General features: G+C 44.5%; 1 protein-coding gene across 11 annotated transcripts in view; it reads left to right on the forward strand.

Moving 5' to 3' along the window:
* Nucleotides 1-16,645, forward strand: part of LOC125466567 (polyhomeotic-like protein 2) — a 271,012-nt gene that overhangs the window by 83,560 nt on the left and 170,807 nt on the right. For 2 of the 11 annotated variants that reach the window (XM_048561185.2, XM_048561186.2), the window contains one exon: nt 15,131-15,329. The exons of the other annotated variants lie outside the window; for them this stretch is intronic. The gene's annotated coding sequence lies outside the window, so the exon portion shown is untranslated. The remainder of the gene's footprint in view (nt 1-15,130; nt 15,330-16,645) is intronic. 11 annotated transcript variants of the gene reach the window in all.

The following is a 16,645-nucleotide window of genomic DNA, read 5'->3' on the forward strand; positions in this document are numbered from 1 at the left end:
CTGCCTGGATTAGAGGGGATGAGCTATAAGATCAAGCTAGAAAAAAAACTTATTGTTTTCTCTTGAGCACTACAGGCTGAGGAAGACTTGTTAGAAATCTGTAAAATTGAGATGCATAGACAGGGTTGATGGTCAGAATCTTTTTATTTTATTTCTCCAAGAGTTGAAATATCTAATACTAGTGGGTGTGCATTTAGGTTAGAGGGGGGGAAAGACAAAGGAGATATGAGGGGCAAGTCTTTTTTAGTCATAAGGTTCTGGAACACACTGCTAGGCGTAGTGGTGGAGGTAGATACAATAGGAGCATTGAAGGGACTAGTAGGTAAGTAGATGAATATGCAGGGAATTGAGGGATATGGACCATTGGCAGGCAGGAGCAATTAGTTTCATTTGGCATCATGTTTGGCACAGCATTGTGGGCTGAATGGCCTGTTCCTGTGCTATACAGTTCTATGTTCTAATGTGGAAAATTGCAGGACAAATCCAACCCGGCCAATTACCGTCCCATCCGTCTCCTCTCGATCAGTAAAGTGATGGAAGGTGTCAGTAACAGGGCTATCAAGCAGCACCTGCTCAGCAATAACCTGCTCAGTGACGCCCAGTTTGGGTTCCGCCAGGGCCACTCAGCTCCTGACCTCATTACAGCTTTGGGTCAAACATGGACAAAAGAGCTGAATTCCAGAGGGTGAGGTGAGAGTGACAGCCCTTGATGTCAAGACTGTATTTGACTGAGTGTGGCATCAAGGAGCCCCTAACAAAACTGGAATCAATAGGTATCGGGGCAAACTGTCCTGTGGTTGGAGTCATACCTGACACATGGGAAGATGGTTGTGGTTGTTGGAGGCCAATCATCTCAGCTCCAGGACATCTCCGCAGGGATTCCTTGGGGTAGTGTCTTAGGGCGCCTCCATCTTCAGCTACTTAAATGATCCTTCCCTCCTTCATAATGTCAGAAGTGGAGATGTTTGCAGATGATTGCATAATGCTTAAAATCATTTTCAACTCCTCATTGAAGCAGTCCAAGTTCAAATGCTGCAAGTAACATTGTGCCACACAAAGGACAGGCTGTGACCATCGCCAGTAAGAGACAATCTGTGATCTCTTGGCATTAAAGTCCTTGGGGGCTACCATTGACCAGAAACTGAACTGGACTAGTGATGTAAATAGTTGGTTTCAAGAGCAGGTCAGAGGCTGGGAATTCTCGGCTGTGTAACTCTCCACCTGACTCCCCAAAGCCTGTCCTCCATCTACAAGGCACAGGTCAGGAGTGTGATGGAATATTCCCCACTTGCCTGGATGGGTGCATCCACTCCCTCCTCCACTGATGTTTAGCAGCAGTGTATACTATCCAAAAGGTGCTCTGCATAAATTCACCAAACATCTTCAGACGGCCCCTTCCAAACCCACGGTGCCACCTCCAAACAAATCACCATCCTTGCTTGCTGCTCACCCTCTCGCACACCTTCGCTCTCTGTCAGATAGTTACCATTATTATAACTATATACTGGAAAAGCTTGGCTAGGGGAGTGGCAAGTTCTGGAGCACATGTGGTCAGGGGCTCTAGATTTGCCATATCAATTGTCCCCAACCATCCCTTTGTCATAAGGGTGAACTGAATTAGTTGAAAGCACCATCCGCTGAACTATTCTAGATGAAAGTAATGACCAATGCGTCAGCCCTGTCATTCGGGGTTCGGTTATTTCTTGATCATGGGGCTCTGCGTGGGAGAAGATTCCTATTCGACTTGGCCTGGCAACTCCTGTTCCTGTCCTCACGACCTGTCAAGTGTGTCCAGAATGCCTTGTTTCTGTTTTGTTGGGGCCAGTTAATTTGTCCTGGGTCAAGGCTGGGTGGCCTGCTCCTGAATGTCATGGCTCCAATTTCTGTCAACTGTTGGCATTGCTTTCTTAAAGGGCTGTCAACAAGGTCTGGTTCCCTTTTGAGTAATGGGCTGAATGGCCTGCTGTGCTGTAACAATTCCGGGATTCTGGAATAGTCCCTGAATATTGCCATTTTTGTATGAACCCATTCAGTGTTTACAAACAACTGGGGGGATGTGAGAAGCGAATCCTCTTTAATGTTGGTGGGGCCTTTACAGAGTAATAGTTAAAATAACCCATTCTAGCTCTAAAGCAGGGGCTCAATATCCATTGGAAATGAGGGTCTCCCTTTTTAATTGATCATGTTTTATGGTGCCTGATTGCTTTTACCTTGGCCCTAAAATTGTCAGCACGGTCATTGTGAAACGTGTTAGCGTGAAGGTGTCAAATCCTTTTGAGGTGGCATTAATACTGGTGGCTCGAGTTTTATGTTTACTTTTCCTTCTCTGCTGTTAGCATTTAATACTGCAGTCAAGCCAGCGAATCTCATTGGCCATTGCTTTGCAACACCAACTGTCATTGGAGCAATGGTGTGGCTCATTTCAGCTGTGCCTGTGACAGTGAGGAAATTCTGTAGACTGAGGGGTTCCTGCACAAGCTCTGTACTGCCTGAGTCGGTGACTGGTGCGGGAGATCGCTCGTGGTGCTGGCATCATGCCTTGACTCAGGACAGCAGGTACCACAAGGCTGTGGGCAAGTCGGTCCAAGTGGGTTTTGTTTGGTAGGAAGCTGTTTCGTTCTTCTTGTAATTTTTGGTGTATCATGAATGAATGGGAATATAAACATGGGAATGTGTTGTTTATGAATGGGGAATATAGTTGTTTTGAAAGTTATGGTCTTGTAGATTCTGCTGATGTTAAACATTTCCGAAACCAGGCTGAATCCAGCATTAGCTTCAGCTGGTAGAGACCTTTTGAAGTGTGCGAATTTTATCATTGTTGTTCAGAAGTTCATCTCTGTCTCACTGGTTGTCAGATTCACTCCTCTTGATTTTTACATGCAGTCTCCTGACGTGAAATGCTTTTACGTGGTGTCGTGATTCAGTATCTGTTTCTGTGTACTTCCAGCTGGGGCTTGGTCCTGTCCAAGCTCGGTACAGCAGACATTACAGTAACCTCCCGTCAACCCCAGTTTGATAACCTACAACCACATCAGCCTAATGGACCAAGTAATTCGGAAAGCCTATCTGTTTAAATTTTCTGAAGGAGGGTTACTGGACCTGAAACAATGATTCTGCTTTCTCTGCACAGATGCTCCAAAACTTGCTGACTTTCTCCAGCAATTTCTGTTTTCACCCTTGAACCAGGTTTAGTTCAGTTCGATGGGTGCCTGGTTAGCAATGCAGAGTGATGCCAACAGTGTGTGGGTTCAATTCCCACGCCAGCTGAGGTTCCCATGAAGGGTTCATTTTTTTTTCCTCCCAATAATCCTCTCCCCTTGCCTGAGGCACAGTGACCCTCATGCTAAACTGACCACCATGCTGTGCCTGTGCCTCTGAGAGAGCAGCGCTATGGCCAGGTAAGACAATGGCGACTTGACCTTTTTAGCTGTCAGAAAGCTATGGAGGTGGGTTTACATTTACAAGGTAGACCTTGTAAATTTCTTCTCATCACCTACATTCACTGCTTGTAATCGGAGGCTCTGGGTTTTTGCCTCCTTGTTAAACTGAAGCAATGTTTTCGCCCTCAGTGAGACACCTTTTTCAGGTTGGGTAGAGTGCAGCTGAATAGGCTGTGATTCTGTAATGAGAATCAGGCTGGTTATCTCTGCTCCGTCTCTCACCCCCAGCCTTTGGTGAATCCTCTCCCTTTTTTTTCCCCTAGCTCTTAGTGGCCATGCCTTGTTGTGCCATTATTTGTCCCCCTCATCATCTTGTACAGTGTTACTCAAGTCTAACTCTTTGACCAGGCTTACCCTGAGCTCAAATGTTTACTTTAATGAATGTCAATGTGATGTTTATTTGTGAAGTGCCTTGGGATATTTCATTATGTTAAGAGCCCTATACAAATGAAAGTTGGTGGAAAAGCCCCTTGGGGCTAACAAGGAGCAACAGGGCAGATTTTGGGAGGATGATAATTTTGGATTTTGGCTAAACCAGGCCCTTCAGCTCTTCCTCAGGCTGAGAGAGAAGCGTCGTCTTGTTCGGTGTTTGTGTGAGGCTATGTTTGAAAATAAAATTACAGATTGCACACAGAGGCAGAATAAAATCATCACTCTTCTGTCCCAAAAGGAAAATCATTTGGCAAATGTACCCTAAGAGCGAGTTTGCCTTTTGAGTCAGAAAATACTGGTGTACATCTGTGTTGTGTTTGTAACATGCCCATCTTTTAATTAACCTAGTGCATCAATACCGTATGCCTTCCCAAGGATTTAATGTGTGTAACAAAGAATGATAACTAGCTCGCTAGCTTACTTGAAAGAAAAAAGAAAACACCCAGAGGGCAAGCATTGAAGCACCAGTATTGATGTCTGCCTGAGCTTCCCGTTCATAAAGGTGGAGAATTAACATTGAAGCAAAAGTAACAAACATGGAGACACTGCTTTCCAGTGATATTTAACTCCTGAATGACCAGCTGTCTCAGTTCCAAGGCAGTTTAATTCCCATCAGTCCACAGAGTGCAGTTTTCTTGTTCATTGATTAGGAGACTGAAGTTGGGTTGGGGGGTCGGAGTGCGTGGCGGGGAGGATTTTGTAGAAACCATTACGAATCTAACAAGATCAGACTAAATGAACGCTGGGAGGATGTTCCAGGTGATCAGGGAGTCGAGAACTAGGGTCACAATTGAAGGACAAAGGGTGGGCCATTTCAGACTGAGGAGGAGAAATGACTTCACCCAGAGAGTGGGGAGCCTGTGGAATTTGCCATAGGAAGTGACTGAAGTGAAAACATTAAATGTTTTCATAAAGGAGTTAGATTTCGTAGAGCTAAAGGAATCAAACTACAGGGAGAAAGTGGGAGCGGAGTTGGAGAATCAGCTGTGATTGTACCAAATTGTGGAGCAAGCTTGAAGAGCCAAATGGCCTACTTCCTCCTATTTTCTGTGTTTCTGTTCAGGGGATGTGGTGTGGTTACCAGGCCAGTGTTTACTACACGACCCACTTAGCCTTGAAGCTGGGGCTGAGGGCATGTTTGAACCACTGCAGCCCATGTGCTGTGATGGACCCACAATGCTGTTAGGGAGGGAATTCCAGGATTTTGACCCGGTGACATTGAAGCAATGGTGATTATATTTCCAAGTCGGGATGGTGAGTGGCTTGGAGGGGAATATATACAGAGACACACTGCTGCCTGCACTTTCTGCCCTTGTGCTTCTAGGTTAAAGTTAACGTTAAAGCTGAGGTCATGGGTTTGGAAGGTGCTGTCTAAGGATATTTTGGTGATTTTCTGCAGTGCATCTTCTAGGTAGTGGTAGTAGGTTGGTGTTGGAGGGAGTGGGATGTTTATGTATGTGATGCCAATGAATTGGGCTGCTTTGTCCTGGATGATGTTGGAGCTGCACCCATCCAGGCAAGTGGGAAGTATTCCATCACACTCATGACTTGTTCCTTGTGGATAGTGGGCAGGCTATGGGAAGTCAAGTGGTGAATTTGCACACTAGAGAATTCCGAGCCTGTGGCCTGCTCTTGTAGCCAAGTGTTGATGTGATCAAAACACGAAAGAATTGTACATATGGCAAATCAGAAACAGAAACAGAAATTGCTGAAAAAGCTCAGCAAGTCTGGCAGCATCTATGAAGAGAATCAGTTCATATCTTGAGTCACCAGGCCCCAAAATGTTAACTCTGATTTCTCTTCACAGATGCAGTCAGACTGCTGAGTCTTCCAACAATTTTTTGTTTTTTGATAAATTATTTGACATAACGAGTCCAGTTGAATTTCAGTTCAATGATAAGCCCCAGGATGTTGACAGTGAGGAATTCAGTGATGGTAACACCATTGAATGTCAAAGGGCAGTGGTTTGTCTGTCTGTCATTCATTAGTGACGGCCATAGTCTGGCCTTTATGTGGCACTGATGTCACTTGCCACTTGTCAGCCTAAGCCTGGACATTGTCCAGATTTTGTTAGATTTTAACGTGGGCCACTACAGTATTTGAGAAGTCACGAGCAGCGCTGAACGTTGTGCAGTCATTGGTGAACATCCCCAATTCTGACCTTATCGTGGAGGGGAGGTCATTGATGAAGCAGCTGAAGATGGTTGGGCCTAGGACACTCCCCTGAGGAACTCCTGCAGAGATGTCCTGGAGCTGAGATGACTGACCTCCAACAACCACAACCATCTTCCTATTTGCCAGGTATGACTCTCCCCACCAGAGAGTTTGTCCCTGATACCCATTGATTCCAGTTTTGCTACAGCTCCTTGATGCTACACTTGGTCAAATTTGGCTTGAAGTCCAGGGCTGTCACTCTCCCCTCACCTCTGAAATTCAGCTCTGTTGTTCCTGTTTGTACCAAGGATATAATGAGCTGAGTGGCCCTGACTGACCCAAACAAATTGTCAATCAGTAGGTCATCCTGTAAGTAAATACTATTTGATAACACTGTCTTCAATCTCTTCCATCACGTTGGCACATTATACCCGGGTTTCTGCAGTTGCTTGACTCTGTGTATCACCATAAATGACTTTGACTCTGGTAATAAATCATCCTGCAATGGCTTGGGATGATAAGGATGCCCCGGTTCTCTTCTGTTACACTGAACCCTGTAACTTTATTGTCTTGTGATTGATCTTGCATTTAATAAGGAATCTGATGCAGAGAAATGGAACTTGCCTACATGGAGATTACAGCATTCCAAGTGCTCTGTAGACAGAGTGAGACCACCACATTGGGATAACTCCCTTTTTTATAACAGCTCCACCAGCTGTTGGAGTTTCCCCTAGGGTGGGGTGGAGGTGCTGATGTGTATCATTTAATGATCAATTTCCAGGTGACCTACAGGGGAGCCTCTATAACTGCCTGCTTCATGGAGGAAGTCAGAAATCAGTGACACCAGGTTGTAGTCCAACAGGTTTATTTGAAATCACAAGCTTTTTGAGCGCTGCTCCTTAGTCAGGTGAGGTCCCATTATTTCAGCTGAGGGGCAGCACTAAGAAAGCTTGGGATTTCAAATAAATGTGTTGGATGACGACCTGGTGTTGAGTGACTTTTGAATTTATCCACCCCAGTCCAGCACCAACACTACCGCACCATGGCTTCGTGAGGCCTGCTCCCTTTGTTTTTAAGAGCATGTGGAGGAAACCCCCCTCATTCCAGCCCCTCTATTGAGGAGTTCAGGTACCTGTTCAGGAGTGCCTCTCTTTTGTTTTTGAGGCACCATCAACTCCTCCTTCCTCACGCCCTGCCTCGGCAACAGCCACACCTGTATCAGGGTTGCTGATGTTTGAGTTGCTGCCCTCTGGCCCGGCAGTGTGCCATTTGAGGAGACCCTATTCCATTAGTAACTGAAGGTTCCAGGCTCACTGTCTTTGCCCCAACATCTGTGGGGTGAGGACAGTGAAAATCAGGCCAGCATTTCCACGCTCTCTGGGGGTGGGGGTGTGCTATGAGGCTGCAGAGCTAGGCACAATAAGTTTAAGAAAGCTGTAAACATGCTAACCAGGAATAAACGTCTTTGTCAATGCTTTTACCCAGAGAACGGTGAAAATGTGCAGCAGGTGGCTGAAGTGAATGGTATAACTTTAAGTATTTAATGGGAAGCTGGAAAACTCTGAGAAAGAGATCGTGATGAAATAGGGGCTGATGTGCCTGCTTGTGTACTGGAAACTCGATGTAATTCCAGCTGAGATAACAACGTGCAGAGCTGGATGAACGCAGCAGGCCAAGCAAATCCCTTTTTACTCTGACAGTCCAACTCAGTGTGTCAGTCTGAATTCCATTTCTCATCTGAGCAACCCTGTAGCCACTTGGTGTGAAGTTACTGACGTCGCCTGAAGTGAAGCGTTTCGTACCCACACGTCCCACCTGAAGTGAGGAGAGACCAAAACCAAAAACGTGAGCTGCAGAGGGTCTGGGGTAGTCCCACCCAATTTAGCAGTTTCAGCTCAGCTGCTACATTGGAGACAGTTCAGAGGAGGTTCACTAATTTCTTTCAAGAGATGAACGGCTTGTCTTAGGAGGAAAGATTGAGCCGTTTAGCCCAAACTCACCAGTTTACAAGAATGAGAAGAAATCCAGCAGAGGTGTGTAAATTGCTAAAGGGAGTTGACAAAGCGGACATAGAGTGGATGTTTCAGAGATAGTAGGAACTGCAGATGCTGGAGAATTTGAGATAACAAGGTGTCGAGCTGGATGAACACAGCAGGCCAAGCAGCACCAGAAGAGCGGGAAAGCTGACATTTCGGGCCTGGACCCTCTGCCCCCAACTCTCTGGCTTTTCTTTTGTAGCTGGGCGTAAAAGAATGGAAAGAAAAGGTCTGTGTTTATACAGCGCCTCCCATGCTCTCGGGGCATTTCCATTTATTTTGCAGCCAATGGAAGGTTTTGAAGCGGTGTCATTGTTGTAATGTCGGAAACTTAACAGCCACTAAGCACACAGAGGTGGCAGAAATACCCCATTTCTGATGGAGTTCAGACCTGAAACATCAGCTTTCCTGCTTCTCTGCTGCCTGGCCTGCTGTGTAACTCATCATAAGAACCCCCTGAAATTATCAGTGAGAGAAGTTGGGTCTTGGGTTTAATGTCCCAGAAGGAGGGGTGCAGTACTTTGTGTATTTATCCAATTCCTCCTTTTTAGTGGTTGCAGTCTGCTCCAGTCGTTCTGTTAGTAGCTTTATTCCAGATCTTTACAGCGAGTTAGATAGATACATCCGCCACCACCACCCAATGCATAGCTTTCTAACTGTCCTGAATCTGAGCTCTCTGCTCTCTCTTTCCTCTCTCCCCCCACCCCCGCCAGTGAGAATGGTTTCTCCTTACCCACTTTACTCAACTATCTCCGGCTTGTCTCATTAAATCTCCCTGTGATTATCTCAGTTTGAGGGAGAATGTTGCCAACTTTTCCAGTCTCCATATGACTGATGTTTCTCAACTTCAGCATTATCCTGGTGCGAAACAATCCCCCTGCATGTTTGGTGTGGATGGTTGAATTTTACTTTGCTGCATTCTTGTGCCTAAATGTTAGTTGAATACTATGCGCCAGGATGTTGGAAGGTAGTAGAGGTGAATTTTTTTTTGGGCAATGTTAATGCTCACTCTCATTTGCTCTTAGATAAGATAAGCTTCCGGCAAGTGTGCGAGTGAGTTTTATCAGCCCCAAAATGCAGTCAGCTGTGTTCGGTTTATTTCGCTTGTAAATTCTGCACCAGTCATTGAGAGGAAGAGGCATATCTTACATCTGAGGTCGTGTTAGAAAGCGCTGTACAGTTCCCCAAGCCTGCTGTGAAGAATGTTTGTTGTTTTAGCAACAGCCACATTTGTGTAGTGGCATGGTTACAGAGCGGTTGGATCAGGTCATTGGGCAGTTGGTTTCATAGTGTGTTCCCCCAGTTGGCAGCTTGTGGGTTTAAATCTCACTCCCAAGCCTTACCCCTATCATCCATGTTGACACCCCACTGACCGAGAGAGGGCTGTCTGTTGGAAATATTGTCTTCGAGGGAACGTTAGCCTGAAGCCCCAGCTGCCTCTTGAATATAAAGGTCCCTGGCACTAGGTTTGATGGCAAACCAATGTAGAATGTCCAAATTCCTGGAAATACTCCACCTCAATGACCATATGCCGTCTGGTCAGATTGGTTTTTATGGGAAAACTTTAATAAAAAATCCAATGCACTGTGGGTGCTAGAAATCAAAAACAATTAACCATAAATTGCTGGGAAAAACAGCAGCATCTGTGGAGAAAGAAAGAGTTAATGTTTTTAGACCATAGATGCTGTCAGATCAGCTGAGCTTTTCCAGCAATTTCTGTTTGTGCTCTTTCTGGGATCTTCCTGTGCACAGTTGAGCTGTTGTTTGTCATATTACAATCAAGTCTACACGCCAGAAAGCGCCTTATTAGCACTGATGCTAGAGGCAGGGGGTGACTCCCCACAATGGCAGCTAATGTTGTACAGAGGGAGGCACTAAGGGTTTAAATGCTCTGGTTCCACCTGTGACTGTGACAAACACCCCTCAAATCCCCCGGTGAGGAATGAATTGGTGATTAGGGTGGAAGATGAAGACTTTGTCTTTCCATTCTTCCAATTACCAAATATGCAACGAATTACTAGGATTCTGATGCGGTAGTGTCCCTGCCTTTTGGACCAGGAAGTTTGGGCTCAAGTCCAACCTGCCCCAGACTGTCACCATGTATCTAACAAGTAGGTTAAAGAGATTGGCAACAATTTACAACCCAGCTCCAGGGCCCACAGCCGTACAACATCTTCATGTGATTGTGGTGTTCACTAACTCACTTCCTATTCATTTTAACTGCATCCTTTTACACCATGGTGACATGAAATTTTAACCAGGGAGAACGGTGTGAACATTTTTAGCTGACAAGAAGCACCAGTTATTACATTGTGAGTAATGTATAAAAATGTTCAGAATTTTTCACGAACACTTCATGTAAAGCCTAATAGTTGTTCTCCCAAGAAACTTTGCAAATTTTGAAACTGATTCCACTGATGATAAAAGTTCACTATAATGTACCTTTTTTATTAAAGATTCCATTTCTCCCTCATTGTTCAGTGACTCCCATTTTAGTTTGAGTCGGGATTTTAAGGGTAGTTGTCGTGTTGGCTTGCCCTTAGCCTGTCTTTCGTGTTGCCCCATGTTGCTGACTGCTGCAGATATCATGGGGGTGACGTTACTGCTCTGGGAGTGTGCAGCAGGTGGCCACAAATCTTCGCATCTATTTCATGTGAGTGCAGAAGTGAAACACCACAGATGGTAGAAATTTGAAATAAAGATGGAAAACCTTGGAAGTGCTCAAGGGGTCTGGCAGCTTCTATTGGGACAGTGGCCTAAAATTTCTCGATCTATGAGCTTTCACTGGAATGGCAGGAAAATGCAAGAGTTTTTAAACTAGTGGAAAGGGAGACAGGGCAGCAAGAACAGAGGGGAAGCTGTGATAGAGTGGAGACAGGGAGGAGGTGACGAAAGGCCTTGTGATGTAACAACCTGTAAGACTGAGGATGGATGTAGCGAAGAGACTTGTGAATGACAGAGCAGTGTCCCACCTTGTTCTCTGCTTTCTATTTTACCTTGGATTTTTTTTTAACATCTCTTCATGTTGCATTTGACCAAACATTTGGCAGTTTGTCCTCCTTGTTTCCTTCTGTGGCTGGCTTTGTATTTTGTTTACACGCTCCATCATGGGCACTTTACCAGGTTAAATGTGGGTGTGTAACAAAACAATGTGGTGTTCTACCCGCTCTGGGCAGAATATCTGAGAGCTTCATCTGCCATCACCTCCCCCTCATTCAACATTCCTTAGGTGACAACCTTCAGAAACTGCAAGACTCTGTCCTCTGCTTTCTGATTTACTTTGAGTTATTGGCTAATTGGGGTGTGCACATGATATAGCCAAATAAGTGGAATATCAAGCTGCAAGTGCTTTGATTTTGAGCAGGAGAGATTGTTAGTCAGCCCTGTGATGGAAAGGATTGGAGGATCTGCTGTCATTGACTGTGTTTCCAGACAGCAACGGAATGTGAGCATATGTTTCAGCAATACCTCACTTCCTGAGTAATTGGAAACACAGCGCTCACTTGGATTTTGCTGAGGAAAATGATTACTTTGAGCAGGAGTAAGCTTGGTAATAGAGGCAACATAATGAACAGCAACTGAAATATCAGTTCCAGAATATTCTTGTTCTCGCTTTCTTGTATAAAACATATTTTCATAATGCTGAGATAACAAGGTGTGGAGCTGGATGAACACAGCAGGCCAAGCCGCATCAGAGGAGCAGGAAAGCTGACATTTCGGGCCTAGACCCTTTTCGTAATGCTGTGCCTGTTAGCTTTACTTTCTCAGTTTGCGGACCTGGTTCTGATATCAGTGATTGGCAAAACAACAGTGACTGCATTGATCCTGAGTAACACAATCTCAAAATTATGTAGAGATTTTATAGAAAACATTTAAGAACTTCCTCTCTCAACTTTGCTTGTGACAAACAAGGCTCACCACAAACTTAATTCATAATAAATTTGACCTTGTGATCTTGTGCACTACAACTATTACAGATCCTAGACCCATTGAGAGAAGCTGGTCATTTTATAAAACTGTAATAGCTTTTTTTAATGGACTCTTGAATTGGGAGATGGTTTTAACTGTATCATTGCTACTTATATGCAATGTTTTTAAACTTTTTGGATTGTTGTGATCCCAGCTACTGGGAGCGCTGGACAAATCTGATTCTGCGGCTAAAACTTGTGATCTATTAAGTCAATTTTTTTGCAATTTGTTTACCATGATAGGCAGTCACTAAATATATTCACAAGAGGTTATCACTGTTTTAACAAAACAACATCAAAAGTTTGTTATACACGTGGAAAGACAAGCGCAAACTGTTTCACACCATGGAAGAATTTCGTTATTACAAATATCAGAAATCAAGATACCGCGCTTTTGCTGTTCACCACAGTCTCCTATCTACTCAAACCTCTGTGTGGGGTCGCTGCCAGCTCCACTTTAAAGTTCTGTTTTTGGTTTGTGTGGCTGTGCTTAATTTCTTTGAGCAGTTCTAGGCATTTGCTGAAATGTGATTTGCTACAATTCTAATGCCACAAGTCAGACCCGAGACTGAAATTTGGCTTGATAGATCGAGTTTTGTGTGCAATTAAAAGGTGATCTACCCCTGAAGCGCCTGTGTGATTTGAGATTTGATTTTAACAATGAAACAGGTTTATTCCACAGAATAAAAGATTAGTTTAATATATCTACATTTAACACAGTTTGAAAGATTTACAAATTGCATTGCATTTTTACAGGCTTATCTATCTCAAAACCCATGAGTTTTTACGCTACTTACCGACCACAGAGTTCCCTTCTCTATCACATTCTAGAGGTTTAGTTAACCATTTCTTTAAATTCTTGAATTTGGTAGCATTTTCCTTGATTAGTAACATCACTGAGCTTAGCTTCTCAGCTTCAAATCATGACTTCAGGATTCTAACCAAACACTTTTTTTTCCTCTAATTTCCAAACTGCCACTTTTGCCAAGAGGTCATCTCTTCTCCAACAATTCTAACTATCTCCTTTAAGTAGAAACTGTTTCTTGCATCCAACTTCTAACAAAAATTTAAAATAAAGAAAGTTTCCAAGCTGTGCCTTTTGTCCAAAAGCAGAAAAGGTTCAGGATTCTTTTAAACAGAAAGCAAGCTAAAATGCTCCTTAATGTTTACCACCCACTTGTAAAACTCTCCCAGTGCAGATAGAATCCAACTACCAGCACAGGAAGTTTCTCTCTGTTTCTCATTGACTTTTTTAAAAAAACAAGTTCATAGCTCCAGAAAGCTTGACAAGTTGATCATCAAGCCCTTTCACACATACAGACTGAAGCCCACAAAGCATGAGATCAAAATTCAAACTCTGACATAATTTTAAGTTTAAAACCCTAAAAGAAATTATTCATGTATAGTATGTCATACTCCTTGCAACACACTATCCTCTTCAGTTAACGTTTCTTCTTCAAACCTATAAACTGCTAACGGCTCACTTTTTTTTTTCCTTTTCGATTAGATCCCCTACAGTGTGGAAACAGGCCCTTCGGCCCAACAAGTCCAACCGCCCCTTGCAGCATCCCACCCAGGCCCATCCCCCTATAACCCACACACCCCTGAACACTATGGGAAATTTAGCCTGGCCGATCTACCTAGCCTGCACGTCTTCAGACTGTGGGAGGAAACCGGAGCACCCGGAGGAAATCCACGCAGACATGGGGAGAATGCCTGTCTGTATGGAGTTTGCATGGTCGCCTGAGGCTGGAATCAAACCTGGGTCCCTGATGCTCTGAGGCTGCAGTGCTAACTACTGAGCCGTCGTGCTGCCCCGAACATGGGTTCCTTAAATTCTCAACTGTGGCCCCTGGTTCCTAGCGCTTTCTCTGGCTAATGTTAAATCGTTTGCAGCCTTTTGTCTTCCTGCCCTGTCTAGAATGCATTTTCTCCCAGAAAGAACTTTGCCCACTCCCTGACCTTCTGGCCTTTGCCTCCGCATCATGTGATGAGCAACAGTACCATTGTTTTTCCTCTCTGTATCTTCTGTTTTCTAAAGTAGTGAATTATTCACCTCAAATAAGGTTTTTTCGAAAAAGGCTTGATTAATTGCAAGTTGTCATATTTCACAACTCGATGCAATCCTTCCATTCTTAATGAATGTAATAAAGAAATACAAATCCAATTCTGAATTAAATCTAGTTTTCCAAATAATAAGAGTATCTTATGAAGATTAATTGCATGTTATGGTGCAATTCTTTATTTTTATTTTATTTGCCCACAGGGTGTGGGCATCACTGGGTCAACATTTATTGCCTGTCCCTAGTTGCCCTTGAGAAGGTGGGGGTGAGCTGCCTTCTTGAACTGCTGCAGCCCACATCCTGTGGTTTGACCCACAATGCCCTTTGGGAGGGAATTCCAGGATTTTGAACCAGTGTCAGTAAAGGAACAGTGATCTATCTCCAAGCCAGAGTAGTGAGTGGCTTGGAGGGGAACTTACAATGGTGGTGGTGTTTTTGGGTATCTGCTGTCTTTTGTTCTTCCAGATGGAAGTGCTCATGGGTCTGGAAAAATGCTTGTTTTGAAATGACAACATTGTGGAGGCTTCCTGTTGTTCGAGAATGAAGTGAATCACTCTGGAGAAAGTAGAAATGCATGTTCTAGTGTCACTGTTCTGCACTTAGCTACTGAAGTCGCAAATCACTCGCCAGCCAAGTGTTTTCTGTCTGACCCCATGTTCAGACTCAGTGCACATCTACTTTGCAAAGCTAGAGCGTCTGCTTGGCTTTAAATCCAACGTTCTTCAACTTTCAAATCACTCTCTCTGACTAACCACCTCAGCCAGTGAAAGTTTAACCCTTTTCTTATGTCATGTCTTTACCCTTCCTGTCTGGAAATGCAGGGCACTCTCCTTTCTTCAGTTGTTGACTCCATCCCTTAGATTTAGGGTCTGGAAGGTGGGGTCAAGGCCAGGTCATTCCAATGACTGGGGATACTGTCCCATTTTTTTAAACTGGTAGCACTGGGTTGGGTGTCTGGGGAATTCAGGATCGTGGTGATTTTATAGAGTGGGACAGTGAATCTGTCACCCTATTAATGAGTTCTTCTACGTGTATAGAGAAGCAAGTCGTCTGGCTTAAAATTGATGAGCAGCCTCTGTGATGTCCCTGGTTGGAAGAATTTTCAGAACACGAAATGCAGCAACTGAGAAATGATCAGACCTACGCTCTCCTTACTCCCGACCCTGCTGCCTGCTTTCCCAAGATCTACCGTCAGAAACGGCACCTCCGACCTGTGTCTCCCAGTAATATAGGAGGGTGAGTGTGTGTCAGCTGTAAATAGTAAAACCTTGTCCTTTATGTATTACAAAGGCAGATGAATTGCTGTCCTCTAAACAAGGGTTATCTGGTCTCACCATCAAATGGGTGATGCTGTTTGCCTTTCAGGCTGTTATTAGATGCTCCAGTGAGAAGTGCATGCTCCACTCTAAATAACGTGTGCAAAGCCCCCTGGCCCAGCACAGAACCATCCATCTCGCTGTGAGGAAGTCTGTCAAAATCTGTTTTCTTTGTGGCCGTCACACAAATGGCTGACCAAGAGGTCCCTGGGTGAGATGGACTCCATCTAGCTTGGAGTGAAGAGAGTCGAGCTGCGTACGTTGTGTTCTGCCTGCCTCTCTAACACTGATCTGTGTGGGAGCAGGGTTGTAAAGTATTAACACCAGTAGCCAGCTCCTACAGCAGCAAGGCTGGCATCAAAAAGGAGTGAAGGGAAATGTGAGCAGAAGTGTATCAGAAAATAGTGCACTCTTGTGAATTCCCTCTGATAGGACGTCATTAAAGATAAATAAAGCTAACCGAGGAAGACAGGGCAGGCTGTATTCACACGACAGAGCCTGGAGCTAGGGTCTGTCAGTGTTAGTCTACAGCAAGTGAGTTGGGGAGGTGGAGGGGTGAAGGAGAACCTGATGGGGACGAGGAGGTGCAGTGACGCTAGTGGGGGTTGTCCCTGAGTGGGCTGTCACGTTACCTTTTTAGCACTAAACATTACCACAGTTTCTGTTGCTCAGAGAGGTGGAACGATCAGCCCACCTTTTTCAGGGATGAGTAACCCAATTCTGTTTGGGACTGATATGTGCCTGGTACCTCCTTGGGAAGGAACTGTGGTCATTTGGGGTGACTCTTGTCAGGGTGCTGATTAAAGTCACATTCTCTCTGCCACCTTCCTGTGGATAATGCTGTCTTTGGCTGCAGGACCATCCTGCTCAGGGCCAATCCTCTCCTCTCTGCATTGCAGCCCTCTGCAGAATTTGGTTTCTTGTTTTTGTTTAAACTTTTACATGTCTTTTGATGGGACTTTGCGACTATTTGTCTCTCTCTACCTGCTGGGGCGTTTTTAATAACTTTAAAGAGTGATGCTCTGAAATCTCCGACTCCCGCTCGGTCCCTCGCCATAGCAGTGAGGTGATGCTATCTGATGTCACGTTTACAATCTTCCCAACATTCCGACAAAGGTCTTCTCTTCAAACTTGGGGCTATCCTACAGCAGGAGTTAAGCTGCTAATATCCACGTGAAGGGCATTCCCCGTCAATAAATACATTCCATAAAATTTCTTCTGATGGATATATGCATT

The sequence above is a fragment of the Stegostoma tigrinum genome, chromosome 28 (assembly GCF_030684315.1).
Source record: "Stegostoma tigrinum isolate sSteTig4 chromosome 28, sSteTig4.hap1, whole genome shotgun sequence".
In the NCBI taxonomy this organism is placed as follows: Eukaryota; Metazoa; Chordata; class Chondrichthyes; order Orectolobiformes; family Stegostomatidae; genus Stegostoma; species Stegostoma tigrinum.